Source organism: Dermacentor silvarum, chromosome 8, assembly GCF_013339745.2.
Source record: "Dermacentor silvarum isolate Dsil-2018 chromosome 8, BIME_Dsil_1.4, whole genome shotgun sequence".
Classification (NCBI taxonomy): Eukaryota; Metazoa; Arthropoda; class Arachnida; order Ixodida; family Ixodidae; genus Dermacentor; species Dermacentor silvarum.
Window position 1 is genome coordinate 160,886,302 of NC_051161.1, and position 16,155 is coordinate 160,902,456.

Below are 16,155 nucleotides of genomic sequence, written 5' to 3' on the forward strand. Positions count from 1 at the left end.
AAATCCCTATATAGCAAAAGTACCGCCATCTACTCTTTCCTCCGCCGTCTCCTCTCCTAAAGCGCATGTTTTTTTTTTTTTTTTTTTTTTTTTCTTTACTTTTTCCTTGCGAAAGCAAGTCGACGGTGGCGCCCCTAGAAAGTCCTCGTTGAAGCTTTCAGGCCGGGCGCGCGCCGCGGCCGCCGCCGGCGACTGCGGCTGCGCAGAGTGACCTTCAACATGGCTCTGAGGCGGAAAAATAATATATATATATATAAAGAAGTGAAAGCGCGCGCTATCATCGTCCAATCTGAGATACAGGAGAGAGAAAAGCGGCGTTGATCAAAGGATGGCGGTACTTTTCCTATATAGGGATTTTAGGGGGGGGGGGGGGGGGGGGACAAGTGGACGTTTTGTTCTCGGCCTGAATCAAAGCGCTCAATAAGATATCCCACGAAAAGCTGCTCCTCTGATTGGAACGCATAGCACTTTCCTCTAATATTATTCGTTGATTTCTAGCATACCTTATGAACCGGCTGTAGTATGTAAAAATTGAAGGGTTGAAAACTGCGCTTGTTGTTACATTTTGAAACTTATTTGAAACTGTTTAAACATTTCGAAACGTCGTTTAGTGCTCCTTCAAATATGTTTGAAAATGTAGAAATAGGATGCACTGGAACGTTTCCTCGGGCGTCCCTAAGTGTGCAGTAGCCTTTATTGTTCTTACTTCATATAAATGGTTTAGGTAGTGTCTGAAGTTTTTCATGATGTGACTATGAAGTTATTCGCTCATGATTAGATTGTATTCAAAAAAAATTCCTCACAAAGCGGCCACAGCTCATTGCAAGGGGTTTGTTTACTTAAGAGTGGCGCCAGCGTTGTGACGTGTGTTTGAACACTTTACAAAGCTGCCTTTGCGTGTAACGTGAAAGAAAGCTCCCAGCTTTTCTTCTGCAAGGTAGACCATTTGACAAGGTAGGTCACCACCTTCGAGAAAAAATTGTACACTTGTAATCCAAGAGTTACAATTATATTTTTGGCTTGTAAAGCTTAGGTAGTTTGAAACTTTCAAATTATGAAATTGCTAAAAATGCAAACAAAAAAATGTCAATCAAAATGTGCCAAAATGTGCATGTTGCGCCAACAGTCACAACTACAAAATGCTAAGTGCGATTCAAACGCAACTTGGCAGGTACGTAATGAGACAATAAACTGCGCATCTAACCCCAACAATCACCACATCTCTACGCTAAGGTGCGTTATCATAAAACGCCTGATCAAGTTGATAATCGGCAGGTTTGTGTTTCACACATTTGGTTATAGTTTAAAAAGTTTATGCTTGTTTTCAGTCATTCTGCTTGAATGTACAGTTCCATATATAAAGAAATACCACACAAAATTTTATGCGAAAAGATTTATTAGAAGGGAAGTTATCATTGTTCGCGTAACTGTAGGATGCAAAAAATCATGTTTTGAGAAAAATTGCTTTAAAGATTTGAACCGAATGTCAATGTAATAAAAAAACATGAAATATCTCCAAAATCCACCAGGCTCATAGCTTGGATCCTCCGACAGTAACTGCGTTGACGCTTCCTTTTCCTCCTGTACTTTGCCATATTTCATGGAGTACTATAACTTTCTCCTTGAAGGGCTAGAACTAAATCCGCGAACTCGAAATGGCGCCCCGCAGCTCTCTTGTTAATTTTTTTAATAAATCGAAAACGTCATGTCCCACAAAATGCTTTCAGAAGCTTTAGAACGTACTTAAATAAATTATCATTACGTAATATGTACACGAACATACATTTATGGCGAGATGGCAGTTGATGTGGAATCAGAAACCTTCAGTTTCGGCTTCGGATGCACCTAGTAGGGGTTGGAAAAATGGTCATAACTTTTAAGCGGCTTAAGGTAACAACATGATTATTTTTGCTAAATATTCTTAAATAGACAGGGAGCTTGAATATGCCCAATTACAAAAAAATGTTTTAAATGCATTTTTGAAGGTGGTGAAAATACAAATACTTGGCGCAACTATTAGCAATAACTGAAGCTGGTCTATCTTACATCCGTCCGTTGTTTGTAAATTGTGGCACGTGAAATGTAAACTAAAAAGGGCACAGCAAGTGTTATGGTTCTTGCATTTATGGCGCCTTCTGCAAGCTTCTGCGTTCTTGTTGTTCACCAGCCTCCTGAATTCAGCATCGATTCTAGATCATTTTGGCGACTACGTTCCCGAGTGTAAGTCCGTAATGATGCAACGGCAATAGGATTGAGGCCGTTTAAATCAACTTTAGCGTGGACACGACAGCCGCATTTTTGCCCTTCGAATGAAACTATTCCATCAATGAGCCCGATTATTCTGCATATAAATTCGTAGTCTAAAAAGTGCACCGACGGTTATGATTCTCCCTAATGCAAAATTTGAGCGCAGCTGTTTAGATGTTATGAATTCGCGTTATATTGAGGAACATAATTTGAATCAACGGCACGTGCTCTGAACGGCAGGGTGCTCCTGGCGGCTGTACTGAGCCTCTCCTCCTGCAGATGGTTTAGCAGCAGCCGAAGACGAAGCGCTTCCACCGGTTGCGTCGCTCATTGTTCAGGAGGAACACGTATGCGCGGGGCTCACGCGGAGCAGAGGTTTAGCTGACCGGGTTTACGGGCCAGCGAACCCAAGTGGGCGAGCGTAGACGCCACTACGCCTGTGCGGTACGCTGGGCGGCTAGCGCGTTTACGGAGCGGGTTGTTCGCTCCACTGGTTTCCTCTCCCCAGCGCAGCGGACCAGCGTTTTTGCGAAACAAACATGGCGACAACCCGCACGAATAGCGGCATGTCGTTTGCGTCGTATTAAAGCGTGGCGCTGCCTCGCCTGCAGGCGAAAAAGCCTTGATTGCCTTGATTGATTGATCGATTAGCGATTGACGGACTAATTAGGCAAGCTTATCAAGCAGCCATCGGGCTCCCAATCAACACGCCCACCAAAAAACTATTACAGCTAGGAATACACAACACCTTGGACGAGCTTGTCGAGGCCCACCAGTGGACACGAGAGCTCAGACTAACCCGAACGACAGCCGGCAGAGAAATACTAAAGGCTATAGGCAAGAACTCCCCTCAAAGATTAGAAACATCCTAACCATCAAACCTCTACCAAAGAACATGCGTCGTTACTATAACGAGGGTAGTCAATGCGCTAGCGAAGAAATACGGGGGAATGTAGGATGTGGCGTATGCTGATGCGGCGGCATACCCCGGCAATATCAACGCCTTCGCGATATCGGTCTCCATGGCAAACGAGAACCAATATCAATAGCTACAGCCAGAGTCAAACACTCCGACGTTGCGGAGAAAGCGGTCATACCACTAGCTTTAACTAACCTCAAAATGGAAACAGTAATACGTGATTCCAAAACTGTCATTAATAATTACGCGAGAGGAAGAACCTCAAAAACCTCTCTCAATATCCTCCAAAACTACCCTGAAAACCGGAGGGACGCGGAAATGATCTGGGTAACAGCTCACTCTGGTAACCCTGGGAACGAGGCAGCTCACAGTATGGCTCGAGCATCTATCGGCCGAGCCGTGAGCAACTACTCGAGCCCGGAACTCACACAGGAAGGTCTCATCAGTTACCAGGAAATCACCCAATACTTTCAATTAGCTAGACAAACGCTACCACCACCTCAAAAAAGTCTTACCAAAGTTCAAGAGGTTAAATGGAGACAACTCCAAACCAACACTCTTCTAAACTCGGTAAGAATGCACCACGTAAACCCAGGTGAATTCAAACCCGATTGCTCAAAATGTGGCCAGAGAGGTACGATGGAACACATCTTTTGTAACTGCCCCCAGATCCACCACAGGAAGAACTCCAGAAGCTTGTAGGCTCGCAAAAGTGGAAGACCCTTCTGGCCTCCTCTGATCCGGAAGTACAAGTCCGGGTCACAGGGCGAGCCCAAGATGTCGCCTTTAGCACCGACTGAGAGACATCCATCTGGTGGGGTCGCAGAACCCATCACGCCTAGTACCGAGAATAAAGTTTTTTGACTGACTCACATTACTGAAGAGGACCTCTGTATACTGCGAGTGGTTTCAGCAACGAGGCCGTTTGGCGACGACTTCAAATGGATGACCGCGATCGAGGACCTGAAGCGAGCGCTTGGCCACGAGCTGACGCTAACTCCAACGTTGTTCTCTGTCTCCGCTCGTACCGCTGGTCCGTAAACTCCAGCGGGGGCGGCGCGCGGCGCAGTAGCGCATGCTCAGAGGGTCGCCGCCGTGGAGCACTCGTGCGGCACTCCCCCTTCTCACCCTTTCGCCATAATCTCCTCCTCCACTTTCCGCCTCGCGCTTTGTTCGCTATCGCCTTCGTTCATCCCCCGCTGCGCTCAGCACTCGTTCTTTCATCCTTCGCTGCGCTCGTTCACTCGGTTACGAGGGACGCCGAGACGCGCCGAGGGATGCCGACGCTCAACCCAAGAACGGGCGCCGAAGAGCTATGGATGGATACAACTTTATTGAACGACATGCAAGGTTTAACGCGTCCCGGGCTTAGGTCTCCCCCGTGGGTACGTCAAGGCCCTGCCTCAACGCCGCCTCACGGGCCTGCTAAACTGCCCACGTCTGGATGACGAGGCGTGAGCTGCGCAGAAGGGCTACACTCTAAAACATTGTCTTTGTTGGCGAACCGTCGCGTGCCTTAATTCATGACGTCATCGCGTCCTCAGCGGGATTTCAAGTCAAGTTTATTTCCAACACTGAGTCGGAGGTCCTTAGGCGAAAAGATGTCGCACACATCTTGAGAGTGCCCAAAGACCCATTTAACAGCGAGACTCTTGCACTGTTACTGTTCATCACTGCGAGACTCAACTGGCCGACTCAGCTACTCTGATTTGTGCCTTCCCGTGTAGCCTTACCTTGCTGCCGAAACAACAATGGTCTATTCAGTTTACTACCGACTTACAAGACTGTGTCTTTTAAATGCGAAGCATTTCTTTGCGAACATTTGCTACTTTGATAGTATCGATCTATCTAGCCGCCTACGTCTTTGTGCTCTCATGGTCGTTTCGTTAACTTGGTTTGTACCAAAATTGGCATACTATGACAAGAGTATATGACGAACATAAATGATATGTCATGACATGAATGTCATGACATGCGCGTCATGTAGCTCATGAAACAGCAATCTACGTCTTGGTGCTCTCATGGTCGTTTCGTTAACTTTGCAGGTACCGAAAGTGGCATAGTATGACAGGAGTGTATGACGAACATAAGTGATAGGTCACGACATAAATGTCATGACATGCGTGTCATGTAGGTCATGACAATGACCTACATTCAGTTAGCTATATGAGTACCCATTCAGTTAGCTATATCCGCAACAAGGGATGTCCTGGAACGCGACGACACACTCGACGAGAGAACCCCCTTGAGTGTAGACGAGATCTGCCGCCTTCTCGAGCTATGCCTATCAAATACCTACTTCACCTTCCGAGGCAGCTACTACAAGCAGGTGAAAGGAACTCCAATGGGGGCCTCAATTTCCGTCACCATGCCTAACCTAACTATGGAAAATATCGAAGACAGAGCTCTGAGTACTTTTTCCCCGAAGCCAAAAGTTTTCCTCTGGTACATGGATGATTGCTTCTGTATCGTGAAGGAGTCGCAAGTCGAAAACCTGAAGAGCCATTTAAATTCCGTAGACCCGGATATACAGTTCACGTCGGAGCGCGAACAAAACGGATCGCTACCATTCCTAGATGTACAAGTTACACGAACCAACGGCAATCTAAAATTCTCAGTCTACCGAAAACCAAACCACACAGGCCGCTACCTACACTTCTCATCCAACCATCCGGCATACCACAAGGCATCGGTCGTAAATTCTTTATTGAAAAGAGTCGAAACTCATTGCACATTGGAATCAGATCAAAAGAAAGAAAGGAGAACGGTTCTCAACGAACTCAAAAGGAACGGCTATACAACAGAATTCATTCGAAAAACAACCCGACAACAAAAAAGAAAAAACAAACTACGAGGCCTTCAACCGTTGACTCCCCCTCGACCACAGAAACGAGTGTCCATCCCATACGTCAAAGGTACCAGCGAAGCTCTCAGCCGAATATTGAAAAAAGAAGGCCTCAAAGTCGCGCATAAACCAATGAACACTTTGAATATCCTCATTCCTAAACCAAAAGACCGTCCACCAAAAGAAAAATGTTGCAGTGGCTTAGCTCGGCTATGCCAGGATATACGTAGCGTTAGCAAAGGTTCAGCTGATTATTCTTAGCTTTCCTGGTTGTCTAGATTGTCAAGGATTAGCTTGATTGTCATGCTTACTGCTGCTCCAATGACACACACAAACGCCAGTCAGAAGCGCAGCGGCTCCAGCGCAGTGTCAGACGGCGACTGCACAGCGAGCGCGCGCCGGCGCCAGTGCGTCTACCACGGCTACGACGTCACTCCTCTGGAATGCGCAGACCGGCGGCGGTGAGTCGCGCGCGGCGGCGGCGGAGTGCGCGAGGTGCCGGCTCCGGTGGCTCCGGTGCGCAAGCTGTGTGACATCACTGATCCTTGCGCATGCGCAGCACGGCTCTTGATGTGCCGCGCCAAACACGCTTCGCTAGGCCAGTGTAGCTAACGCTACAAAAGCTCAAGGCGTCGTCTATAAAATCAGCTGTGCCGACTGTCCGGCGTCGTACATCGGGGAAACCAAAAATCTAAAAGAAAGAATCAGACAACATGAAAACGACGTCAGAACATTCAACCGAATGCGCAGCGCCGTCGCCGAACATTCCGAAGACGCCGACCACAAGAATTCTTTCCAAGAAACCCAAATCCCTTCAAACAGAGACAAACTGTCGAAAAAGGCTACTACTCGAGTCTTGGCACATTCAGAACACGGCGGGTAATATAAACCGCGTGAAAGGCATTCTTCCTTCTTTGTATGTTCATGGCCTTGCAGACGCGACGAAGGGAAGAAAGGACCCCCGCTCTAGGTCAGCAACACCAAAACAACTCGCCCCCCCCCCCCCCCCCCTGTCCCTCGTCAACGCATTCCCGCGACTAAAGGGCGCCCAGCATCGGTCAACCCAGCCGACCAGCGACGCCGAAGCCCCCCCCCCCCCCTCCCCCACCCCACCCCACCACCTATTTTGTCTGTCTAGAACAGGTGCCCTGCCAAGTGTCTCCGCACCTTACGCTCTCTCCCCCTTCCTCTCCTTTGTTACGACGGACCTTTTAAAAGCGGCACATCGCCACCTCCGCAGAATACCCCCTGAAGAAGGAGCCGAATTGGTTCCGAAACGTCGGGCTAGTAAATTTCCTTATTTGGTTGGAGTCAATCTCCAACCTTAATCAATCAAGTCTTAATCAATTTTCCCAACCAGACAGGTAATTCTGTGGAAATGTTTAGCTTCATGTCATGACATGCGTGTCATGTAGGTCATGAAAGATCCGTCTACGTCTTGGTGCTCTCATGGTCGTTTCGTTAACTTGGTAGGCTCCCCGCACACTGCTTCACATAACATCAATTCCCACAGGACGTGGGACCTGCCGGCTTGTGCTTTTTTTTTCTCAGCCTATTCATTAAGTGCTTCCTCGACATCTAGACTGTGAAGGTGCTTGCTTTCTACTCCACCTTACTAATAAGTGAACTTATTATTTTCGAATTATACTAGTTTATAATGTTATATTCTTGTTATCATTGTCGTTGGTAATGTTCAGGCAGCACCCTCAAGTACAGTGCTTTCACTTTTTGCCGGAGCAAGCCCACCATTGTGATGCAAATAAAGATAACTTGAACTCATTTCCTCAGAACTAAACGCTGACGTCATCTTGAACAACATCAATAACCGTAGTACTCAGTATTCTGATGCTTTTATATGCAAGCTTATATTTTTCAGGGTGTGATCATGCATTCTACAAAGGCCCCCTCGATGTCTCTGACGTGCTATTTGTTATTTTCTAGCACCCAAAATAAACCGTCACTCCGCAACTCTATCATGCCCTGGCGGCAGGCCCCCATGGTGTGTCACACATGTGTCATGCTGATTAATTTCCATGGTTTGGCTTATACTATTCTATGTGTCGTTATGTCGCCACATACGATCTCTGCCCGAGTTTGAAAAAGCCGTCCATCTAACCTTCCTCAGCCTCTTGATATACCATACGAGTGATTTCATGAATTATTTTTTCAACTCACTCGGCCCTTTCCCTAAGTTCATTTTCGTAAGTGTGCGTCTATCGCTGTGGTTACCAAATACGCCCAACCGTAAGCTACCACTCAAGCCTTCCCGCCCATCTACACAACTGATGTCGCAGGCTTTCTTCAACATAACGTTGATACTCAATGCGGCGATCCTCGAGTACCTATCGCGGACTTATCTCTCCGTTTATCTCCAATACCATCGCCGACATTACTCGCTCGTGCTAGACACAACAATAACACGCAACGACCTTAATGAACTCTCAATCACACGTTAGTCGACATGCTGCCGATGTACATTTCCGCTGATCACCGGGATATAGGAACGTGGTCCTGTCATTGGTGACATCCGTTTAACAGAATCACTAAAAATCTTTATGCGGCAGCCAGGCCTGGATCGCCTGTTCATTACCAGAACCGATTGTGCTTGCCAGTCGCCCTCATCGCGCCTTGCACCTACGCCCGTGTTGTGTGCCAGGGACCTAAATATCAATCAATAAATCAATCAATCAAAAAACTTTGCTCCATCCACAAGTCCGTTCTTTTGTGGAAGACGAGGGCTCAAGTGGATCTATCCACTTGAGAAGCTTCAAGCCCCCGCTTACATGGCATACAGTGAGAGCATGGAAATACAAAAGGATTGTACACGTTGCATAATGACAAGTTCCTAACGCATTAATTACTATATACTCATCATTCCTTTTTACAATTTTAACAGTGAAAAAATTCGGAAATATGGAATAAAATTTTACATAATGTGTAGCTTTCATACAAAAGAAATTCATCAATCCGTCGCAACAAAACATGCCTTAATTGCACAGTTCCCAGTTGTTTCTAAATTCATTCCGTATTGATGAGGTTCGTTTAACAGCTTTGGAAGCGTGTGAGGAAGAATTTGATTTGCAAACATAAGGCGTGTAAAAGATATTTTCCACATATCATCACTGCGTGAATTATAAGAGCTTGCGAGTGGTGTCAACTCTGAAAGTGTATGTAGAAGTCCGTCTGAATTGTATTTATACTTTCTGGCCAGATTTAGAGGGTACAAGTTATGCACAGTTACGAGATTGTATATTATAAATAGAGGTTTTGTTTGCGCAGTTCGTTCAACGCACGCAATGTGACGAAGTGCTTTATTTTGCAATATAAGCAGCTGGTTCAGGTTCGTTAACGTGGTTGTGCCACAGACTAGACAGCAATAATTGAAATGGGAAAAAAATAGTGCGTTATAAATATGAAGTTTTACAGCTGCTGGTAAGTGCAACTTGAATTTCGTCAGAATTCCTACTGCCTTTGCTATCTGCGTAGCAACATGGTTAACATGGATGTCCCAAGACAGATGCTTTTGAAAAAATACACCAAGTGACTTTACTGAGTCAATAATTTCTATAGGTGAATTCCCTAAGATAAGATTCTAAGTGGGTGCTGCAGGGGACTCTAGAGGTGTGAAGATAATAGCTTTTGTTTTATCTATGTTAATTTCATCACGCTCCACTTGTGTAAATCGCGGAGACCTTCATTAATATTACTTTGAAGAGTTTCATAACAATGACTGCGAAAAAGATTGCTGTATCATCTGCATAAGTTATGTAGTCTGCGCCGTGGTTACCTTGTGTAATGCCATTTATATAGAAATTAAATAGAAGCGGTCCAAGTATGCTCCCTTGGGGGACATCTGAGGTAACAGCTTTTCTAAAATTTCCCTGATTGCAAACAGTGCATTCTGTGTTGCAGGTAGGATGTTATAAGCGCGAGCGGTGTGCCTCTAATTCCATATAATTAAAGTTTTTTAGTAGTGTTAAGTGGTTTAGACGGTCGAACGCCTTCGAGAAGTCGATGTATATAACAGCTATCAGGTGTTTTTCATCGAAGGCTTTTAGAATGATTTCTTTTTGTATGACAAGAGCAAGTTCTGTACACCTGCCTCTTCTGAATCCGAATTTGGTGGGGCTAATGAAATCGTACTTGTTGGCAAACCCAATTATTCTAGCGTACATTATATTTTCTAAACCTACCTTTGTACAACACGGGCAGTATGGATATCGGTGTGTAATTTGATAAGTTCTTTTTTCCCCACCTTTGAATATCGTAATAACTTTTGCTATTTGCATTTTCTTCACAAAAACACCTGTCGAGAGAGCTAGATTATAAATATGCATGAGCTGTGGCAGTAATGGTAACAGTGTACTTTACTGGCCTGATTTGAATGTTGTCGATATCACATGTTAAGCTGTTCTTAATAGATCTGTACACATTATTTATTTCACATAATGAAAAGTCTACTGAACGATAAACAATCTAAGGGCACCCTTAGCTTCGCGACGTAGAGGCTCATAAATAAGCAAATCGCAATCGGTCTCACCGAGAGGGAATTAGCCATCAACTTAGCATATACCTGTCTCCCCCTCACCAAAGATGGAGATCGCCCGGTAGACATGGGACTCTCGGCACCTGATCTAGACCAACCCTTCACCGTATCAGCGATCAGACATGTTCTCTTCAATCTAAATGGCATATCAGCCCCGGGAACCGATGGAGTCATAAACAAACTCTTCCGGAACCTAGATGATAGGGCAATCGAGATAGTCACGGCCGAAACAAACGAGGTATGGAAAACTGTACAGGTCCCGATAGACTGGCGTACCGCAAAAGTGGTACTCATACCAGGCAAACCCCCACATATAAACAACCTGCGGCCCATATCCCTTACATCATGCATCGCCAAGGTTGCGGAGCACGCGATACACAACAGTATCACTGAACATATTGAGAACAAGGAGCTCTTTAGACACGACCTAATCGGCTTTGGACAGGCGTTGTCCACACAGGATGCTATGCTTCTGCGTAAGAGAGCAATATTTAATAACATGACTCGTGACGTGAAAGGGATCCTGGCACTAGACCGCTCCAAGGCCTTCGACAGGGTCACGCATAGACACATCCTAACAGAGATTTCCTCTCTTAACCTGGGTCAGCGTTTTCATGACTACACCAAATCTTTCCTCGCGGATCGCAAGGCACACCTCCGACTAGGCACGGTCTCGGGAGGGCCCTACGAGCTAGGCAACTGCGGCACCCCGCAGGGCTCGGTCCTCTCCCCACTCTTATTTAATAATATAGCCATGCACAAGCACTCCACTCGTCTCGCTGCAATCCCGAACATGAGTCACGCCATTTATGCGGACGACATCACGACCTTGGCGCCAGGCGGCTCGCTTGCCATGGTCGAACGCTCGTTACAAAGCGCGTTGGAGGCTACGGAAGACTTTCTTTCCAGCACCGGCCTTAAACTCTCTCCCGCTAAATCAGGACTACTGTTATACCGACAGTCCAGACAAGGAGTAAGAAACCTTGAGCCTCTGAAAACTCTGCCGATAGAAATTCGAGCTAAGAATGGACATCGAATACCGAGGATGGACTCGGTCAAGATTTTAAGTCTCCTCATTGATGCTAAAGGCTGTAACTCGACGGCCCTCAACAGGATCACTGGACAGGCTAGTAATGTCCTAAGACTTGTAGCCCGCAACTCAAATCGGAGAGGCGGTCTCAAAGAGGACAATCTGCTCAGAGATTACCAGGTATTCTTCCTAAGTCATGTTACCTACATCGCACCGTACCTTAATTAGGGTAAGGCTGAAAAGGTCGAACTCGACTCTCTAATCAGAACCGGTATCAAACGCGTGCTCGGCCTTCCGCAGTCCACGAGCACCGAGAAGCTGCTGGAGCTAGGACTATGCAACACTATCGATGAGCTAAAAGAAGCTCCACAGTGGCTCAAATAACAAGACTATCATCCTCTAAGCCAGTGATCAAGATTTTAGAAGATGCGGGTTTCCAACCCAGACATGAACCGGCGACCAAAATTAGCCTGACCCGACAAACCATAACTCGCATCATGGTTGACTCCGTCCCGCGAAACATCCACCCAGTGCATAACGAGGGTAGAAGATTCGCGAGAGCCAAATCCATCCTTTAAAAAGATCAATCAGCACAAACTACGGGCTCTCTTTGTTGATGCTGCCAGATATGACAGTGGGGATAAGTTCGCTGTCTCGGTTGTAGACGCGGAGGGCAACCTGGTTAATGCAGCTTCTGTCCCATGTGGCGGAGGAAGCGGCATCGCTCTGGCTTTTCACAGCGCAAAAGTTCCCCTATCGTCTTCACGGACTCACGCACAGCAGTTAGATCCTTCTCGGCCGCACTCGTGTCTGAACAGGCGAACAATATTGTGAACAAAGCACTTCAAAGAACTCGGGAGAGCAGCGAAGGAGGATACCAAATCTTTTGGTTCCTAGCCCATCCAGATGGCTCAGTTAACCCGCTCGGATGTAATCCTAACGAGCAGGCGCACCGGTAGCGCGCGATTTCACGTACCGCGCTGTCGCGGGTAGCCAGGCTCGGAACGAGGTTAACATCCACAAAGATCCATTATGTACCTTCCCGGCATGAGGGCATTTCCAGCCGTCCCCCCACCCCAAATTAAACAAACATCAGGCTAGCACACTCAGACTTCTGCAAAGCCGTTCGTATCCCACTCCTCGGTCCCTTAACAGGATAGACCCTGACCACTCACAGTCATGCCCTAATGTGGTCATGACTCATGCTCTTTTGATCACATGATCTGGTTGTTCCCAGCCCTTAACGTCTCTCCACCCATCACGAAAGAGCAATGGGAGGAATTCCTCAAGAGCAGCAATCTTCACATTCAACTCCAGGCTGTCCAGAGGGCCCACGACATCGCGGCGGGACTTCGTCTCCCGGTCCCATCGTGGGCGGAGCCACCGACTTAATTTGGGGGAGCCTTCGGCTCCCCTAGATCTCAGCTGATCTCCCAAGATCTCCCTAGCTGATCTCCCAAGATCTAGGGAGATCTCAGCTAGATCTCCCTAGATCTCAGCATGTCGATGGTTACAATCCCAAGCCAGTATTAGTACCAGGTCGTTTTCACTTGCATAGTTCAATAAACCTTTCAAATACGCAATGAATGTATCCACAATTCCATCTGGAGGGCCGTATATTGCAGCTACAATATCCTTCTGTGATACGATAGCAACACACTATGCATCATATGTTATAAAATAAAATTCAGGAAGTAGGTCACAAATAATGCACTTTTTAATATTCAGTAACACTCCCAACACCACGTTTATCTTGGCAGTTTAGACGAAAAGTGTGGTAATTATCATTCACTATAGCATCGCAGTCCGAATTAAACCATGTTTCGGTCAGCATAATTATGTCGAATTCAAAACAAAATAGGTCCAAGAAAAGGTTTAGCAAGTCATGTTTATAGTATACGCAGATCTGACGTTTAGATGGAAGCACGTTAGTACAATATCCTTTTCGGAAGCTGCAAGACTGTTAACGTCTTCGGGTCGCAATGTATTATGGATAGGAGTGATGTTCAAAAGTGTGACGCTATTCACTCAAACTATTTTTGCAATGTCATTTTCATTGCTTACGTGAAGTACTGTGGACTGTTCATCCTTACGAGCAAAAATCTTTCCATCCCTTGTCCAAACGAATTTCCATTCGCATGCCTTTTTTTCTTACTGATTTCCATCCCAAGCAACTTCTTGAAAGTAGAGCAGAGATGCTCGTTAACAAATACTGACTTACTAGTTGAGGGACCGATGTCATTTGTCGAGAGCCTAGTTTTCCTCGCATTGAGCAGAAAGGCGTCACACTTTGAGCGGCTCCTAAATTGCACCTATTACGTTTGGACAAGAAGAAACATTGCTAGTTTTATCTCTGTGGCAAACATCCATGTCGCTTGCGGTTACTGTCTCATTCAGAGCTGTACCCACTTGATTCAGTTTTTCATGCAGATTTCCATTCCTATCTTGCTCAATTCCCTTGATTTCCACATTGCGATTCCTAGAGTATTGCTCGCTATTTGTGATTCTTGATCCGTGATCTGCAAGCTGTTTGTACTTGATCGTAGGGATCACGTACTTGATCCCTACATTGAGCCAATATAGTACTTGACTTCCTTGTGTTTTTGTCGCTTAGCACATGTCAATTGCCGACAGCTACACTTTAAAATATTGTAACAAACAGATACAAATCCAACTTTCAAGTGTATAGACGGATGCGCAGTTATATACAGGGTGTCTTAACCGGCCATCATGCACCAAGATTTCAAAATATGCAAATGCCACGTAGCTGGACAGGACCAAGGTAATGGTGTTTGCCGTCGCTTGGATATACTCAGAATAATTTTGTTCATTCCTCCTAATTACATAATTATTCCTTATTAATCGATCATTTATCAAGTGTTATAATTAGATGCAAAGTTTAAATGAAGAAACATTGTAGAGGAACATGGAAAATTCCCGATACGGCTTTCTGTTGCTCAGTACGTGCTACATAAAAGTGTTTTTCCAAACGTGAACGAACCCCGCGTATACACGCAAAGTGCCCCGAGCGGCAAGTCGCGGGGCAATGTTGCGTGTATTCGCGGGCTTCTTTCACGCTCGGAAAAACGCTTTTATGTAGCACGTACTGAGCAGTCGAAAGCTGTACCGGGAGATTTTCATGTTGCTATACACTTTTCTAATTTACACTTGTCATCTGGTTATAATATTTGAGAATTTGATTAATTAATTAGGATTAGTTATGTAATTAGGCGGAATGCAAAAAAATTATCCGTGTATCTCCAAGCAACGGCAAATAACATAACCTTGGTTCTGACCAGCTACGTTGCATTTGCATATTTTGAAATCTTGGTGCATGATAGTTGGGACACCCTTAATATACAACCAATTAACGCGTCTGTTATTTTATTTTTATCTTTTCTACGCTTTTTCATCGGGTGTAAATCACTGGAGCAGAACTTAAAGATTGCTGTATATTTTACTTGTTCATCGTTCTTTCAGAAGCCGGTAGTCCGAGTATATTTTTTTCTCACTTTTTCATGTACTTTTTCTCTACTTTTTCTGTACAGTTAAGCAAACAAAGCTCATAAGCAGTGAACTTGTAAGCCATCATAACAATAACAATCTTCACAAAGAAATATAAATTAAAATGTGATTTGAAACCATAGCGTTGGCGGCCGGTCAAAGCATTAATTTTGGCACGCTGACTGAGTTTGGCATGCTATACCTAAAGGCTTCTAAGAATCATCATTTTTGCTAGAATTTGTTGCCTTAATTCCAAAATGCATAAAATGCACAAAAGAGCAGTGCACTGTGTCCCAGCTTCAATGCCAGTCCCTCCTGTGTAACGTTGGTGATGTTACAGTTGTTCCTAGATTTCTTCTTTACCAGAGCAGAAACTGTCAAAAACGTGGTAAACATGGAATCTATAGTGCAAACTACATTGTGCAGCGAATCTTGCTGGACTACCGGCACGATGGAGAGTTGCATTCGTATTTATAAGATTTTCTTCTCGTTTTTTTTTTTTTTTTTTGTGTGTGTGCCGTAAGGCAGCCCTCCTCGTTCTATTTTTTTTTTTTTGCGTTAGTTTGCCTTAAGGCATCAAAAGGAAGTGTTACACACAATTGTGAAGCTCTCTCTCTTACATAGTCCATTATGAAACAAAAGTACAAACTAGATTGGAAGATTCTAAACAAGCAAGTTTTCTATACCTGCGCGTTGGTCAACGTCATCGGCAGTGTAGTCCAACCTTATCAACAGATTATGTTTCTGTCCAACTGTGATCAAAACTTCGTCACTACCGTTTTATCTAAATCGCTTTTATACCTTTACGAAAAAGAAGACAGACGCCAGAAAAATGTTACCTACACACACACATTCATGTTAATATTTTTTATAATTGCGATAATGACAAGTACCCGTACACATGAGCTTTTGTTGCGTGTAAGTCTGGGTTAGCGGTGAGAAACACATCGGTTGAACACGCCCAATCAGGCACACTGGCCGCTGTAGTGTCTTACCGCGGCAGCAGCAAAGCGCTAAGAACTTCGTCTGCCTTGCTCGTCCGTTTATTATTTTACCCTTACGAC

At 45.3% G+C, this 16,155-nt stretch overlaps 1 protein-coding gene across 1 annotated transcript in view; it reads right to left on the minus strand.

Moving 5' to 3' along the window:
- Positions 1-16,155, minus strand: part of LOC119462542 (arylamine N-acetyltransferase) — a 72,778-nt gene that overhangs the window by 5,530 nt on the left and 51,093 nt on the right. The gene's annotated exons all lie outside the window — the stretch shown is intronic.